This window comes from Alligator sinensis, unplaced genomic scaffold (assembly GCF_000455745.1).
Source record: "Alligator sinensis unplaced genomic scaffold, ASM45574v1 scaffold576_1, whole genome shotgun sequence".
NCBI lineage: Eukaryota > Metazoa > Chordata > Crocodylia > Alligatoridae > Alligator > Alligator sinensis.
The window spans coordinates 292,643-310,886 of NW_005842819.1; the positions used below are offsets into that span (position 1 = coordinate 292,643).

The following is an 18,244-nucleotide window of genomic DNA, read 5'->3' on the forward strand; positions in this document are numbered from 1 at the left end:
ATAATCTGTGGACCCCCAGGAGTCCACAGACCACCAGAATATTAGAAATAGCAGTACCAGACAGATGTAAATATGAAAAATCACTGTTTCAGTGATACATATTTTTTAAGAACAACAGAGCACAAAAACAAAAAGCAGTGTTTTTATACAACTACCACATCCAGAAAGTTAATCTTTGGGTAATTATATCTTACTGCTCTGTGTTATTTAAAAAACTGTATTAAACCATCTTTAGCATGGCATAAGAAAATGGTCTCTGTTCCTTGCAGTGTATATCATTATACTTTAAAAATGTCAGCGTTCCATTGGCTTTTAATTCCACTAAAGTTTAAGATTTTAAGCAAATACCAATGGATAAATGTAAATGGTAATAAGATCTAACGGTCAGTTCTAATAATTATTGGTATGGGTATTTCCATTCTAAAAGGACACACTCCACCGATGGCAAAAATACTATACAACTATATGTGGAAGACCACTAAAAAATGTGTTTGCATTTTAAATAGTTTAAGGTCACCTGCAAAATATTCGACGTTCTTACAAATGATTATGAACTTACATGTACTTTGACCTTTGAGAACCCATGAAGAGAACTACTACTATGAATCACAAGTGCCTTTAAATTATTTGTAAGTTTATGTAAATATTTAAGACCTTTTTAAAAGAAAATTTGAGACACTACAAATAGAAAGACACTATCTTGAGCTTTTCAGTTGAACTACCACATCATTAAAGGAATTAGTTCCACTAATCTTGTAAACAGAGAATTAAAAGTACCCTGGTGCCATTTTTGTGAGAACAGTTTGGTAAATAAAGATAACAGGGGAGTAGTTGGTTCACTTCCCAAACTGTTGAACACATGACAGCAGGTAATTGCATATCTTCAAAATAAATATGCTGGGAAACAGCTTCAGGTACATACTTCTCTAAGGAGATGGGAGGAGTACACCTGCTTTATAGTGTATTGCTTGAGTGCCTCACCCATAGGAAACCTAAAGATTGCATCATGCTGTGAATTCTTATACCCCACAGCCATGAAGCAACGTGCTACTTTTCCACTTTTTTTTGTTCATTTTTTCTTTTAAAACAAGGTCATAGATAAAAATGTTCAGGAAATATTCTATCCTAAAATGGGAGATGAGGATATAGGATGCTTTTTCCCTAACATACACATCTGTGGAGTGGAATAGGCAGGCCTGTAACCAAGTATTTACTAGTACTAAAGCCCCAAATGCGGTAAATCACTGAGCGCATCTACACGTGCCAATTTAAGGTGTGTTAGCCATTTTTAAGGTGCATTAAGGGTGCACCCTTAATATGCCTTAAAAATGGTGATTTTAGGCTATTTGCACCTAAATTTGATACCTGCAAAACAGGTATCAAATTTAGGCGTGAATAGCTAAAGTGTCTTAATGCACATGTAGATATGCTAAGGCACATTAACACTGTATATATCAACTGACTTGGGACTAACTTTAGTCCCAAGTCAGGCCGCACACCACATTAATGTGCCTTAGGACACACACGCAGACGCGCATCTAAATCACCTTAATGTGCATTAAGTTTAGGCATGTTTAAAAGCACATGTAGACACGCCTACTCAAACATATGCCTTACTATACAAGGACAGGGTGCTGAATAAGGGCATAAAAGGCTTTGTTCAATAGAAATGGGATGTGGTCTGCCTGATTCTGAAATTAACCTGGTGCTCTGCCTGCAGACTGCAGGACATAGCAGGAATAACTTAAAAGTTGAAGTTCCTTTTATAAGATCCAACCCAAATACCAAGGAAACATCTGATTTCAGGGAGAGTTGAATAGGGCTCTCAGGAATCAGTGAGGTATGACTCAGAAGACATCTTCTTGTCTACCACACCCAGGTGTCCTAAGCAGTGGTGTCCAGTGACGGATATCTATGGTGTAAGCAATTGTTCTGTTCCTCCCCAGTATGTCTTATAGTGCATATATATCCATATATTCATGTGTGTGTGTATGTATATTTCTACAAATTTTAAGAGAGACAGTACCAGGAAAGGGCAATCAGAACTCTAAGGCACTTTAGTAAATATCTTTTATTACTAATATCAGCATGGCAAACATAAAATAATGGGCATAATAAAGCTATATAGCAAGGGGACTAATTGGAGAACGAAGGCAGAAGTAAGCTCTGGTTTAAACTGAGACAGGAATGACATCAGTTGCTGTTGAGGGGGTTTCAGTTGAATACTTTCATTTTATTTTTAATTTCTCATCACAACAGAGAAGTTCCAAAAATTATAAGCAAAAATCTGCCATTTTCAACAATATGTAATCTAATTTCAAGCTACCAAATGCAATCACTATAGTATTTACTGAAATTGTTTTCATGGCAACACTGAGAAAACACTATAGAACTGTTAAAAATATTAAATCAACTTCATAGTTGCTGTATCTCATGAATTTAAGAAGAACCTAGGCAACAATAATATTTAGAATAAATATTTTTCTTATGGGAATAGCATTTTCACTCAAACAGACCAGACGATATCAATTAAAGAAACAAAGATTAGATACAGAAGGCCCATATACTGAGTTTAAAGTGAGTTTGTACTTCACAGAGTAATGTTCTTGTTTAGAAAGATTTTTTTGTGTTCCGTTCTGTTATAGTCTGTTTCAGGACACTCCATCTCTTTCTCTTTAAACATTCTGAACTAATTAAAATTCGGAAGAGAGTAAAACATCTCCAAAAATGCTCCAGAAAAGCAACGAGAGCAATTAGGGGGTGGGGGAAAGGGTTCATAGTGAAGTATGTCTTGAAATAAAAAGATAATTGAACAGGCTAACAATGATTCCCAACGATGCACTCACGCCATAAACCTGACTCCCTCTTTAAAAAAATGCAGAATGTAACATAAATAAATAAATAAATGTAGTGAAACTGAGGTAAAATACCTTTCTACGCAATAAGCCATCTGTTCAAAGCAGAAAACCACAGGGGTTGTGGCTATGAAACAGCCTTGTAAGAGAGCCAAAAGCTGACAAGAGCAGCATTCAAAATTGTGGAGTAGTGTACCAATAATGGTAGTAAGGGGGCAGAGTAGGTTTAAGTTTTTGGTGAGAATTTACAAGTCCCATGTCAGGCCTTGCTGAAACCCAAACTGGCACAACATCTTCAAATGACACTTCTGTTCTTGAAACTCCACTGACACATTTTTATAATGTACCACTAAGGTTCCGATGGCTTTAAGTAGCCTGTTACTGCTTCCTGCAGCAGCAGTCACCAGCTATGTCTTTTCTATAGGAAGGAATGTTTTTTTTCTAATGTTCCAGACACAGTAAACTGGATTTCCCCAGCTCCTCAGTTACTTCCAGAGTCCCTGCCCTCTACTCATTTTGTTTTCTGATCTTCTGTGAAACTGCTGTGTCGTGACAGTGTTCTGGTATATGCTTTGTGGGGTACCTGAACTGCAATAGTGGGTTATGGAGCCTGTGCATCCCACGATGCTTGTTACAGCCCTTTGGCCCCTTTAAACTAAGCATTGCAATTGCAGGCCACATGCTTGCTCAATGGTAAATGCCTTACAGCAACATCTTGTATGAGGCTTCCTGCCTCTTAGGCAGTAGAGCAGACAGGAAAGACCCAGGATCAGAGAAGTACCATAGGGTTCACCCATTGTGGTTAGTAAGAGCAACTAAAGAGGCAGGGTGTCTCTTCTTCCTTTCTAACTAGTGAAGCTGTGACTGGTTACTGTTTTGTATTTACTTCAAACTGTACCTTGCCAAAAGGGTCTTGGACTAGATGTGTGTTAAAAACTTTAGTCTGCTTTCTTAGCCAGTGAGTTTGCCCATTGGATTACAATGCTTGGGTTTGTGAAATGGCTTCTAGTACTTTTGTGTTTCTTTTCACCACTGTACCATGTACAAGTCACATGACCACCAAGCCCTATAAAATTAGGAGACCATCTGCAGACTAGTGGGAATTCATGAGCCCAAAACATTATCACACATATATTAGAAAACAACAAAGTATGCAATTATGGTGCATTGTATGCATACCTCAGGGTGTGAAATAAGGCACAAGTCAAAAGCAAAATGCTCCCAACGCTCAGCAGCAATCTACAGGTCTGGATCCTTGTCGAATAATTCATCCTATTAACCAACCCTTTCAGCCCAAGATTATATCTTTTAAATTCCTGTCATGACTCATGAGTTTTTGCCAGTTGTGTTTAGTTTCTGTTTCTTTTGTTGTGATTATTACAAAGAAAGTATTTCCCCTTACCTCTTTCATCCAATAACCCTATGGTACAGATGGATGCCCAGTTATTAGCTGCACCTAGTTCTTTCTATTCACTATTGCCAGGTTTCTATTATGCTTAACCCAGGCTTATGGCAGACTGTTGGGAAGGTTGGATCTGAAGGACCCTATCAATATAATCAGACCATAAAGCTTTACTGACTTCCTATCTTTTTCATGCTGAGTAACACCAATAGTTTAAAAATTTGCTCATTCATGTCACAAATTATGGCATTTTAGCTAAACTTGGGTCAGACCTACCTAAACATATCAGCAAAGTGGAAGCATGAAGGAACTAAAAGGAGATTCAGGTTTCTCTCATCTTCTAAACTACCATCTGTTGCACTTTTGTCCCTAATCCTATAAATGTTTTCAATTCAAATGACATTGAAAGCACCTTGGGGCAGGGAATATGTCTTACTCTTTACTTCCAGAATTATTTGCCTGATATAGACCAATCATTAGAAATAATGGCAATTTCAACTAAAAGTATCTTACTTTTTAATATTTTCCTTAGTTAAAGTCTCTACATGTTATTTCCATGTAGATATTTTGTTCCAGTGTTCTCATCCAGTGATGTTAAATATGCTAAAGGAGAAACCCAGAATGGCAAAGGTTTCCAGTTATATGCTGAGATTGGCAGCAAGAAGGGAAAAAGATGTGCTCTAACCACTATCTTAAGGATTCAAACTGAGTTTCATCCAAAACTGAAAGATAAAATCCTGTCCTTGATGTCACTGAGATTTTACTATTTTGCAGCTACAGTGAAACTAGGATTTAATTCAAGATGGCAAGATTTTCTCTTTATTTGCAAGCACCACTTATTTCCTGGGCACCATTTGGGAGACCTTTTCTTGTTAAGTGCACTAAGTTGAACACCGTGGGTCTACAAAGAGATTTGTGCTTGACACCATATTCAGAATTACTGGCGGTCAAGGAGCTGAACCAGAAGTACTGGAATGATCTGAATTACATTTGTGATATTTTGCATGTTTGCAACCTATTTACAAACCTAATCTATTCAGGAATTGACTCTTTTGGCAGGTTTCCACATGAGCCTTGATAACTGTAGTACAGACAGTGCTAAGATGAATGGACTAGAAGGGTTAATAAGCACTACATACAAGATAACTGTCAGGAGCCAATTCATGAATCATCAGTGAAGTCTCAGAATAAAATCCCTTCACTTTCTATGCAGAATAAGGTGAAATGATTAGCTATTTCAGAAAACAGGTGATAAAAAGAAACTAAATGTACCCCAACTTGAAAAGGCAAAAATGACAACTTGGCATCTAACAGAATATGACCCTGACTGACCCAGAGACAGAGAATAATGGAATCTACACCAGTGATTCTCGACCCTACAGCACCCCAGCATGCTTTAAAAACCTTTTAGGCATGCCATGGGGTGTCATGAAATACTTGTATACTGTTAGGTGTGCAAACATGAACCACAAGATAAATGCAAAGTTTTCAAATAGGAATACATAGTGTTAAAAACATTCTGACCTATTGTGGTCTTTCTGGGTTCTTTGCAAAAAAAATAACTACTCTATTATTTTCTGTAGTCAAAACTGAGTGAAAGCAAAGAGCTGACACTGTCTGACTGGTGTTTTATATCTATCGAGAGGTACCTTGAGTCTAAAAAGGTTGAGAACCACTAACATACATCTACCAATTGGGAGAAGTATTGACTATTATGGCACAATCCTATAAGCAATGAATAGTGCATGGCAAATAATTTTTTGGAAAGGACACCTGAACAGATTCTGGTATCAGTTACACCAATGCAAACATAAAATAATTTGTTAAAACAAATTAAGTTAAACCCAAGTAATACAAGTGTAACATACTAGAACTCTGTAGACACGTCCAGATGTGCATGGACATTTGGTTCCCCAGGACAACTATCAGTGGCGCCCCTTGTGCTGATGCTTGTTATCCCCAGGGAACGCCTGTGCCACGTATATTCTGGCGCGAGGCAAGTTACCCTGGGGGGATAGAGGAGGCTGGGGCCAGCACTGGGTTGGACCCAGCAGCCTTACTGGGGGTTCTGGGGACCTTCTGGGGCTGCAGCAGCAGTGATCCTGCCATGCAGAACCTAGCTGGCAGCGGTATGTGGCTCTGGGCGGCCAGGCTCCCGCTTTGTGCACCACTCCAATTTCTTTTTCCACGGGATTTTTTACCCCTGCAGCAGTCAAAAAAAACCCCTCTGTGCTGCTCTTTTGCAGCACAGAGAACAATTGAACTTGCAGTATGTGGTGCTGCAGACGTGTCTGCGGTGCCACATACTGCAGGGCTGCATTCATCTGGATGTGACCTGCGCGTGCATTTGCATGTGGACATGTACAGGTGTGTGCATGCACATACACGGAAGCTAATGTCTACACATTAACAGCTTGAAATGTTAACATTATTTATAAGAATATTAAAAGACAAATCAAAGGTAAGACTGGGACAAATTTTGCTCTCAGTTACAAGCAATATAAATCTGAGACCACGAACTCTGATGGCATTATTCCAGCTACATTGCACTGTATCAAGACTAAATATATATACCTGGTTATGCAGTATGACAAAAACAAAATCTTTAATTTTCTATACAAATTTACATCCATTTTCTAAAAAGAATAGCAATCTAGCAGCAGAGCTGAAGTGTATTCTGTAACTGAGAACCAAACACCAGTATCATTCCTCCATATGGTGACAATATATGGTTGCCCTATGGAACTGAGCCAGAAAGTATGGGGCACCTCTGTCCTATAGCCCACGTGTCTGTAAATAATCACACTATCTATTTTTACACACTTCGTTTGCCAGACAATCCACTTGACTGAGACAGAGTCAGTCAAAATTGTTTTCCATTATTGCCTTCTGTGCTGGTTAAGCAACTACTGGTCAGGATCAAATGACACTGCAACTAAATTAAACCAAAATGGCGTGTAAGCAAATGTAAATAGAAATACTTTCACATGCTGAGTGAGAGAAGGTCTGCCATGAAATGCCTTGAGTGAAAGACAAGCAAGGAAGAGTGAAACAGTAAAAATTAAAGAATATTACCACTTACATTAATCCAAGATGGTGACAGCCACTTCTTTTGAAATTTAGCTTCTGGCTGACATATGTTCACATGACTTTTGCAGCTAAAATATAAAAGCCTCAGCTGAGGCAAAGCTATAGTAAGAGTACAGTTATGTTGGAGATGTTATGTAATAGGGAAATTTGGTTTGACAAACATAACTTCTAGTAGGGAAGAATGCCTCACTGTCAGTCACATTAACAACCCTCTGCACACACTTATCTTCCCCTCTGTATTCCACTGCTGACTAGCTTCCATCTGAACATACACATTTAGTGTTGTCCTTTTCTGGTTTTTGTGCTTTATTTCAAAGGGTGCAAGGTCTAGACAGAAAGAATACCCCTCTCTTACACTTATCCCATATGTAAAGAAGGACCTACAAATAATATAGATCAATGATTCTTTAAACAGGGTGCTGCAGCACTCTGGGATGCTACAAGAGCCTTTCAAGGGTCCTGCAGCATGGATGCCACAACTACTGTCAGTGCTCCGTGTGCCTCATGTAGAGTCAGACCAGAACTGCAGCAAAAGCATGTACACCTGCCTGCATTAGGATTATCAGACAGACAGAAGTGCCCACTCTGTAGCAGCCCTTCCCAGTTCAACCCTGCATGCTACTCCCAGAAACAGCATGGTATAACCGCAGTTGAGAACCACTGAGGTTAGCTGATGAAGCATAACAGTAGTTCTCAACCAGGATGGTGCCAAATACAAGAAAGTGTTACGGAGAGGTGCCCAGAATATAAAAAGGTTAAGAACCACTGGATTAGATCATGCTTTGAAAAAGTGTGACCCTGTCTCTGCATGCCTTTCCTTCCCTTGTAATGCGAAAGGTGGTTTGAGGAATAGGGTAAAGGAAAATTAAAATTGTGGCTGTTCAGATCCACTAAATCTAAGCCACCTCACCTTTAGTGGGAAACAATGAGCAAAGGCCTCAGCTACCACTACCTATCAGTGGGCACGTCTACACATGAAATTGGACGCAATAAACTCTGGCACGGTTCGCACTGGAATTTATTGCTCCCAGGTGTGGTGTTGACACATACACCTGGGACTGCAGCATGCTAAGCAGGGATGGAGCAGATGCCCCATCAGTCTTCCAGCCTGGAGCTACTCTGACCCAGCTCAACATGCTGCGGAGGGGCTAGCTGGGGCATGAGGATGCTACAATGCAGGGCTAGCCAGCTGCCAGCCCTTCACTGCAGCACCCTCATGCCCCAACCAGCCCTGATCAGCATCTACACGTGCACTGCGACAAAGTAAATAATTCTGCCTTAAGACAGTACTTGTGTTGGGTAGTACTATCCTACAACGGAGTTAATTAGCTTACTCTAGCATAATAGCACCATGCATGTAGACACTGACACTTTACTGCAGAGCTAATTAGTCAACTTCACAGTTAACTTCTTCTGTAAAGGTGCCCAGGATGTAGTGTAGCAATTACAAAACCACTAGGCACCATTTCTGCAGGCTGAGGAAAGCAGTGGAGGATTTCCCTCCTTAAAGAATTAGCCTTTGTCACTGTTTGTCTGCAAGTTACCTTAGCCCTCATAAAAAGTATCACATCATCAGTCTTGGAGAATAAAATCAGCACAGCCAAGTAGCAGGACAAGCATTCCCCATCTCTGCTTCAGAGGAGCCACAGTTCCATTTGCATGCCCATTCATGCCTCTCTGCTGAGACTGTTCACAAACATGACAACTGAAATGTTTTGTTCTTATGAAATTACACAAATATCACAAACTTATTTCATGGAGGCCACTAAAAAGCTACCAGATGGTAATGTCTTTCAATTATTGGTGAACCAAGCCAACATCTGACTACAGATTCAGCTGGTGCTGAATATCTTTAACATATCTCTGTTCTTCCTCTTAATATCTTGGGGACTGAAAGCAGTGATAACACCCAAACAAAGCAAAAGAGATGCACTATGTGAACTGCCCTACAATTCTACCAGGTTGTGATTGTGCTGCCTTGTAATCCTGCTCCTTTCCAAAGACAGCTTTCCAAGCCAGCGCTAAGAGTTACACCAAAGTACATTATAGTCTTTAGTAAAGAATGGATCATTCTGAAGCTTTCTAAAGAGCATTCATAACCTGCCATGATAAATCAGGTCAAAGTCATGAATAATTCTGTACATTTTTTTCCTGGGAATTTAAAAAATGTGGTAAAAATAAAAGATGTGAACAGTATGTAACTACAAGCAGACTTTAGATTGCTCATGAACAATCCCCATAATGGAGGTCAACATCAGCAACACATGCTTCTATACCATTGTCTTCATCCCAGTTTCCTTCCTACCACATTAACTGTGGAGTTAGCAGCACAAAAAATTTAAAAAATCAAAATCTTTGCTATTTTGCTAACATCAGACCATGATTTCTTCATCAGTTACATTACTTTTATTAGAAACTAAAATCCTAGTGAAAATCTCACACTGGTTCAGGTATATTGGTAACATCCTAATCAAGCATTTTCAGGAATCAACTATATATCAAAAAGTCAAATGAAATGAAAATAATCTGCCCACAACTTAAGTTTTAGGGAGCACTTACAGACTGTATCTAACAGCTCAATCTTACGGTTGGCAAAATTCCCATTTACTTCTGTGGGAACTTTGCCTCTATCAGGACTGGAGGACTAGGCACAAATCATCGATTAACATGCTACATTTTGTGTTCCACTTTTGAGAAGGGCTGTGAAAACAGTTACATACAAATACTTTGGAAGGTATAGTAAAGAAAAAACTCTTCTAAACATTTATTTATTTAAAATGGATCTGTCTATTGTCTGCGTTATGCACATCAAATCAGATTGTCATAAGGATGGTTTCTTATCTTCAAAAGGATAGAAAAATCTTGCCTTTGTTGTCATAAATTAAGAAACTCCCATGGCTCTCCCATTAATGAAATCCTGGTTCTAGTGAAGTCAATGGAGAAACTCTTGACTTCAACAGGATCAGGTTTTAATTCTATGAATCTGTATACGTCCAGTTTTTCTTTTTTAAAAATCATTTTTGTCCCACCAAGCAAGAAAAACAAATGCATTTAATCTTACAAATGTAATGGACCATGTAATCTTGTTAGAAGACAAATGCAATTATCTTCCTTCTGGTTATTTTCACAAGTTGTAGTTACATGTAAAACAAGCATTGTAAGATTTAAAAAAAAATCCACTGCACCAAGATGCTAGAAATTATCTCTCTCACACACACACACACACACACACACACACACACACACTGGCTCATATAAACTACATGGTTTAGTCCTGTTCTCGAAAGTGACTAGGCAAAAATGCCACCACTGAACTCAGTAGGTCTACCTGCTCAACTTATTTATAGTCCTGTTTTTTCACCAGAATTATTTTGTGACTTTTTTTTTACTTTTTTATTCTTCCTCTCTGCATATCTCTGGCCTTCTAGGAGAGACTGAGTTGGATTTTACTCTGTCTCCTGGAACATCCAGGGAATCAGTTACAACTGGGCACACAGGCTGAAGTCAAGAGGAAGAAAATACACAAGGTACAACTTTAGGCAATCCGGTAGCACAGGTTTCAATGAGGGCCAAGTTTGCTTTCGTCAATTTATTTTTGGTGATGTTTACTTGTCATCAGAAGCATTTTATCTGGGAATCACTTAAAGACAATACATGTGGAATTCCAAAATGAGTAGAAATATACTTAGAAATCCTTGAACCTTATTCCAGACACTGCTAATTCTCATCACAAGCATCTGTTCTGCTGCATATTGACCATTCTCTGTAACTAAATATTATCACATCTTCCTGTCAACAAAGAACACCCCCATTATTAGCCCATAAATCAGTGTGTTAAATGTTTCTTGACTAGTTTTGACATGTTTAGGCAACAAAAAGTTATTTTTGTTTTATGATAGCCACAAACCAAATTAAAGGCAAAATGCATATGACTTAATAGTAGGTTTTATGCTAGTGTCACCATTAAAAAGGTATGCAGTAAATTTGTATTATACAGTTATCTTGAAAAAATCTAACATGCACTTTTTAGTGAATTACCCTACTGTAAACAAAGTGCTATGCATGTGCCACATTTACTTCATAGTTAACATATGGGTCCTTGTGTTTGTACAATAGGACGCACCCCATGCTTATTTTATTTCAAAACAAACTCCATAAAAACATGGAAATGGAGAAAGCACTATTTTAATTCAAATGAAGACCACACTGATACCATGCTGACAAAATATGCAAAACACCCTGACTGAAAAGATTAATTTTTTTAACTTAGACAATTGCTCATTAAATAAAACTTTTTAATAAATATTTTTGTTATATTTTATGAATTATATCATGTTTTGTACATGTATTTGAGTATTTCTTTCAAATTTTTGAACTGCTTATTATAAGTCTTCAATATCAAACCTTATTCATAATACTCTTTATGAAAAATTATAGGGCCCAGTTCTGTACCCACCCCACCCTTTTCCCAACTCTCCAGTTGGCCCGTTAAAAGATATCACCCCAAAAAATCCTTGCCCCTCACATAATTCCTGGCCCATCAAAGCTAAAACATCACTCTAACACTATCATTCTTTTCAATAGATATTTTCAAGAGAAGTGTTTGAAACCATAGGTTCATAGCATTACTGCAGACTTAAAGGTCAGAAAACACATTATACTAAAATATTGAACATATGATCATATTTTCCCAATCTAATTTTTAATTTACAGACTCAAACCCATACTTTTTCACAGGTTGACTTTTACATGTAGTTTCAATTCCCTTCACCTCTTTTTTACAAAACTATACATGCAAATTATGTAGCTTCTTTCCGGTGTAATCTTTATATAGAATTTACGATAAGCACTATTCTAAAAAGAAACACTTTTGTAGCAATCAAGTTTTGGGCCTCTCTTATAACATAAAGTAGCAATTAAAGTGCACCTTTCAAAAAAAATACAGTGCACTCCTTTTCCTTTTTGGCAGTTTGTGTAAAACCAAAGATTTTAGCCAATGAAAATATAATTTAAGTAAGAGTACCAGCTGTCAAGGCTGTAATCAAGTGAACTTGCAGTTTAAAACAGAGACTTAAAATATTTTTAAAATTACTTTTGAAGGGAGGGAGAACTGATGTTTTGTTTTGTTTTGTCTTTGGACATTGGGAAGTGCAAGAAGAGAAAGAATGTCAAATACACTGAAGGTAAATCAAACTTCTACTAAATGGAGAAAAAAAGTAAGAACCAGTATAAAACATGCAAAATGTTCCTATAAACTATCTAAAAGTTCTGAACCAAAGACAATGTATCATTTTTCAGAAAAAGAAAACTTGCAATAAGACCTAACCTTATACAACAGTTAAGTGGGTATAATCCCAAATATGGCCACAGTCATACAGTTATAAAGGTGCTCAGAGTACACATATAAATTATAACATTTATAAAAGTATCATTGTTGCCACACTGGTGTACTATACCACTTTATCTATGCTAGTATTATTAAAAACAATAGTTTGTATTTGTGTGCACAAGCCCTTTTGTGCCCACCCAGAGGAAGCATAGAAAAAAAACAGATGAGACTATATGCTGACTCATATAAAACTTACCCTTACTCAGAAATCAATGAAAATGTAAAACACCAGATTTTCAACTATGCCTTCAATTTTATGCTCAGGAAAATGTGAAAGAATGCAAGCCCATAGTGGCACATACTAAGACAGATAAGCAAACAAAGAAGTGGCCAAAAATGAGATGGTCTAGACATCACTGCTATTACACCAGTAAATACAGATCAGAATCTGACCATTTTATAGCTATCCAGATCAGAAGGCCAGTAAAAAGGTAAGCCATAATCCACAAAGTTGCCGTATATAATCTAAGATACAAACATATGTTCAGCATATATAGAACAAGGAAGGGAAGGAGGAGAAATTATATCACAAGGTAAACAAAATTGGATGTTCCTGGAGATTAGTATGCTTTTTTAGCCCTGTTGATGATCTCTTCAGCTCAGAAGAAAGGTTAGCATGGAGCAACCTGGTCATCATAAAACCAGAGAAAAGTAGGGCTAGAAGAGACTTGAGGAGGTCATCTAGTCCAACTTCCTGCTCAAAGCAGGATCATCCCTATCTCAGCTAACTCAGTCAAGTGTTTGTCTAACCTGTTCTTAAAAACTTTCAAAGTTACTATCACTTACAAAGGAGTTTTGCTCTCATGCTTTTAAGAATCTTGCATACATTAAAGAAAGAAAAATGAGGCCCTTATGAAATATTCCTTTTTTATATTTCCTATGGAACAAAACTTGATGCAATAGAAGAATTCCTAAAAATTGCTAGAGATACTTGTTAATATCTGAAAATATCTTTTTTAAAATTAATGATATATGCTTTTGGTACCATTAAAAAAAGTTCACATTTCTGCCTGATAGGTTAGAACCCGGTATCATGAAAATAATATCCAAGATTAATATGATTGAAAGATATTAGTGAAACACCTTATTATTCTTTCCTCCCTCCATGTCTTTACTTTGTGCCCTAGTCATTTAACTATTTCCTCTGTACTGTTAAGTAATCAGTTCCTTTTGCTGAAAAGATCCTTATAAACTTCACCAGGTGAGGAAAACAATAATTTTTCAACTTTATTTTTTTTTTAACTCGGAATGCACCATGTAAAGGAGACTGTAAAAACTGGATTTAAAAAAAAACAGCATTAAGCAATATTAGATTGACTTTGTCTCTTTTCAAGAAACATTGGCAAGAATCAATTAACAGCAAAGTCTCCTTGTCACTTACCATACCTTAATCAAGTACAGAAGGCATACAGTCTCTGCATACCCTTCTGTTCAGTTCTCTGGAGAATGAGTAATTAACTTTTGTTGACAACTACAACCCATCACAGTTAATAAAAATTATGCATGTCCCTTGTTAGGAAAACAGACCCTTTAAACCCATATCTTTTTTCATTTTTACCTCATCTGGAAAACAGAGGTGAATTAGATCATTCTTTCCTCTGCCCCCTCTGAATGCCACTACCATAAAGAATACAACTCTTAAGAGTATCTGATTTAAGTTAATGACTCGAGCCAACTAGAGAAAATTGTCATGCGAGTCTGACAGTTTATCTGGAATTCTTATGCAAAAACCAGTAATAATCACATGGAAGAAATTCCAGCTGTACTCCCCCATTTCCAGGGCTGGACTAACAGCTATCTATATGAATACGGAACCACATTTTATTACAATCCCCCACTCTATTGAAATTTGAAAGACAGATGGCTTCTCTTCTTTCACAATAATTTACATGTCACATAACTGATCTTATCAGCTTACCACCTACAGTGAAATTGTTTAAGAGCAGGCATTTTTCCTCTGAAAGATAAGGATTACAGCATTCAGCAAAGTAAACCACTGCTGCCAGACATACTGCTTCCGTATTCCAGCTGCCTTTCCCCAAATGGTAGTATCAGCAACTGTCCTTTTAATGACTCAGGGGAAAAAACCCACCAAAATGGCATTTGTTACTTTCACTTTTGCTAAAACCCAGTTTGCAACTGCTCCTTCCAAAAGGAACCATCTAAATACCAATAAATAAATAACGTCTAGTATGGAGTATACACTAAACTTACTCCTCTATGATAAGCTTTCTTTCTCTGAAGTTTTTAAGCTCAGCCTGTAAATATTAAGACTGGTATCTCAAATGTATTTTTAAAAGTGCTCTTTTAAAAGTATTAGAGCTGACATACCAAGAGAATAGGCATTAAGTTGCCACCAAGCAATCTAAACACTTTACAGTGCCAAACATTCAAGCAGACACATGTACCATTATTCAGCAAGAACCACATGGATGCATATGGTTCTCTGTTTTGTCTTCATGGTAACAAGATGGTTTGTAAACAGATCTCACATAGGAGGCAATCCAGTCACTTGAGGATCTCAAAATATGTCTTTGTGAAGAACAGTTTTGCACTGTTGCCACACAATAGGCCTTCGCTGTGTTAATTTTCAATTACATGTCTTCCAGATTTGTACTTTAGGCCAAATTCTGCTCTACTCTACCCTCATAGTACCAAATTAACTGAAATGTATGACTAAATACAGATAGTATTTATATCCCTTGCTGTTAATAACAATCAGTAAATATGAATGCTACATGTTGTATAATACTAAGCAGTCAGAAGATTTAAACAACTATACCCAGGTTAATCATACTTCGGTTTTGTGCCACATTGTTTCTACCTTTTGCCCAGGCAAAACCCAAAGCAATCTCGAATTTATTTACAGAAATAAAGAAATAATAATACAGCACAAAAAATAATACAAATCCAGCACATTGCTCTGTGTTAACAATATTTTAGAAGCAGGCAAAACAATCAAAGCCATACTGAATCTGTCAACCCACCAAATCCCCAGAATGCTGAAAGTGACCCCTAACTTTAGAATCAAGGAGAAACTGAAAATACAGGGGTAAAAAAACCCAGAGTTTTGAGAGTCAGATGCACTAAAAGTATGCCTGAAGACTACAAACCTACCTAGCAGACAAAGCCTTTAAAAACAATTATATTACACTAACACATTTACATATCATTTTCATCATCAAAGTACAAATGACTGTGTACCCTGTCCTTACATTAACCTGAAGATTAAATTCCTGAAGAAGTTTAGTTCCTGAAGGGAGTTTAACTTAGCCCACGTAAAGAGTTAAAGAATTGGATCCAGAATTTACTTTTAACTCCATGACTGACCAGCTGTCCTTTCACTTTCATAAATACTATCATTTATGTTCCAGTATCACCTAGAATCGAGATCTGAGACCCTTTGTGCTAGATGCTGCGCATAGAGGGAAAGATTGTGTCTACTCAAACAGCTTCATACAGTGACATACCCAGCAAGGAATTATTTGTGTTCTCTGCAAATCACTTTAATAACTTCCCCCACTTTAATAATAAAATACAACATAGATTCAGTGTAAGATCAGTTTATCAGAAAATTAGTATCCCTTATTCTGCATGTGCCTTCTACTGCCATTAGGATACAGAACTATCACAATTCTAAATTAGTGCCCTTCATTCGGCATGTACTTTCCACTGCCCTTCGGAAGAACCAGAACCAGCCAAATTCCAATGGTGAAACCTGCTCCAGCCCAGAAAGAACAGGAATGGGTTAAAAACTGGGTTTGAATTACAGGAGAACTGGGGGGGGGACATAAGAGACAAGAAGCCCCCTGTAAGATTTGAAAATCATAACCTGGGGAGTCAGAATTCAGGGGGATTTTATTAGGTTATTGTGATGGGCAGCCCAATTGTTTTTTTGTGGACCTCCCCAAGAGCCAAAATGTAATTCAAATGCTGGTTAAAAAAATATTTCTAATAAAAGGTCATTTCCCATTAGTTTCATTTAAACAGTACCTCAAAAATCCCTGCAATTTGTTTTGAGAGTCATACTTTTAGTACACGTTTTATCTGGTTGATTGCTATGTCAAGACAGCAGCTTAGAAATAAAAACAATATTCTGCATATTCCTGAAACGCGGGTTTTTTAGTGGCTTAAGGGTCAGAGCTTTAATATTAAAAAAGAAAAGCCCCAAACAGTTGAAGCCTTTAGGTGAGGGCAACAGTGATTGGGATTCCAGCTGCATATCGGACCCATAAGGAAGAAGGCTCTGCAAAGCAGCATTGCCATGAAAATACTGGGAAGAGAAAGGGCCTTGAGCCTCCCTAAATGGGACTCTTCATTATATCAGTTGCACAAAATGACATAATTTGGAGAATGAAGGCTTGGAAGTGCATGGAATCGAGCAGGAAGAGGGGCTCCTTCCTCTCTGCTGCAGGCCCCCAGGTATCAAAGCGGGGTGATGCCATGCCCTGGATTGAGGAAGGAGAGGGGCATGTCCGGGAAACGCTTGGGGAAGGGGAAAGACCTGCAGCCCGCCTGGGGGAAGCACTCTCGAGCCAGGCTGCAACCTGGGATTTCCCGTTCCCATCTGATTTTCCCATCATCCCCGAGGCACTAGAGGCCAAGGCAAGCTGGGGAAAGCAGCCTCCCTTCCCGCCCCCTGCCTGGGGACAACCCTGCAGGGCAGCAGCCGGCCGTGCCCGCGGGGCTGGGCGCGGGGGGGCGGGCTCGGCTGCAGGGGGGGTCGGTGTTACATAACCCGAGGGAGGCAGCCGGACCTGCAGCCACCTCTTATATAACGCACTCGCTCCGGCGAGGGGGAAGCCGGTCTGGGAGGTAGGGCCGGAGCCTCCCCCATCCCCCGCGCGGACAGACGAGCCGGGCTCCCCGGGGAGCGGCTGGCCTTCCAGGGGGCAGCACATCTGCTCCGGCGGCAGCGGCGCAGCCCCTCGGTCACCCCCTTCCCCGGCCTGCTCCACGTCATGGAACATTCCCGGAACGGGCCAGGGCCCGCCCCCGACACGCTCGCGCGCACACACACACACACACACACACACACACACATGCATCTACCCCCGTGCACGCATACACGCATGTACCTACCCCCACACACACTCACACTCATGGATCTACCCCATGCACGCACACACACGCAGGTATCTACCACACACACTCATGTATCTATCCCCCAGTCACACTCTACCCCCATGCGCGCACACACGCGCGCGCGCTCGTGTACCTACCCCCACACACATTGATGTATCTACCACATACACACACCCTCATGTATCTACCCCCATGCAGATACACTCATACCTCTACCCCATGCACACACACACACACACACACACACACACTCACGTCTCTACCCCCATGCGCGCACACATCTACCACACACACTCATGCATCTACCCCACACTCACACTCATGTATCTACCCCCATGCACACACACACGCATGTATCTACCCCCCCACACACTCACTCTCATGTATGTACCACACACACGTCTCCACCGCCCCCACATAACC

General features: G+C 39.1%; 1 protein-coding gene across 10 annotated transcripts in view; it reads right to left on the reverse strand.

Moving 5' to 3' along the window:
- The window catches only part of HIVEP2 (human immunodeficiency virus type I enhancer binding protein 2), a 189,608-nt gene that overhangs the window by 169,988 nt on the left and 1,376 nt on the right, over window positions 1-18,244 (reverse strand). The window contains exon 1 of one of the 10 annotated variants that reach the window (XM_025191459.1): window positions 7,340-7,415. The exons of the other annotated variants lie outside the window; for them this stretch is intronic. The gene's annotated coding sequence lies outside the window, so the exon portion shown is untranslated. Of the gene's footprint in view, window positions 1-7,339; window positions 7,416-18,244 lie in introns of those variants that run through there. 10 annotated transcript variants of the gene reach the window in all.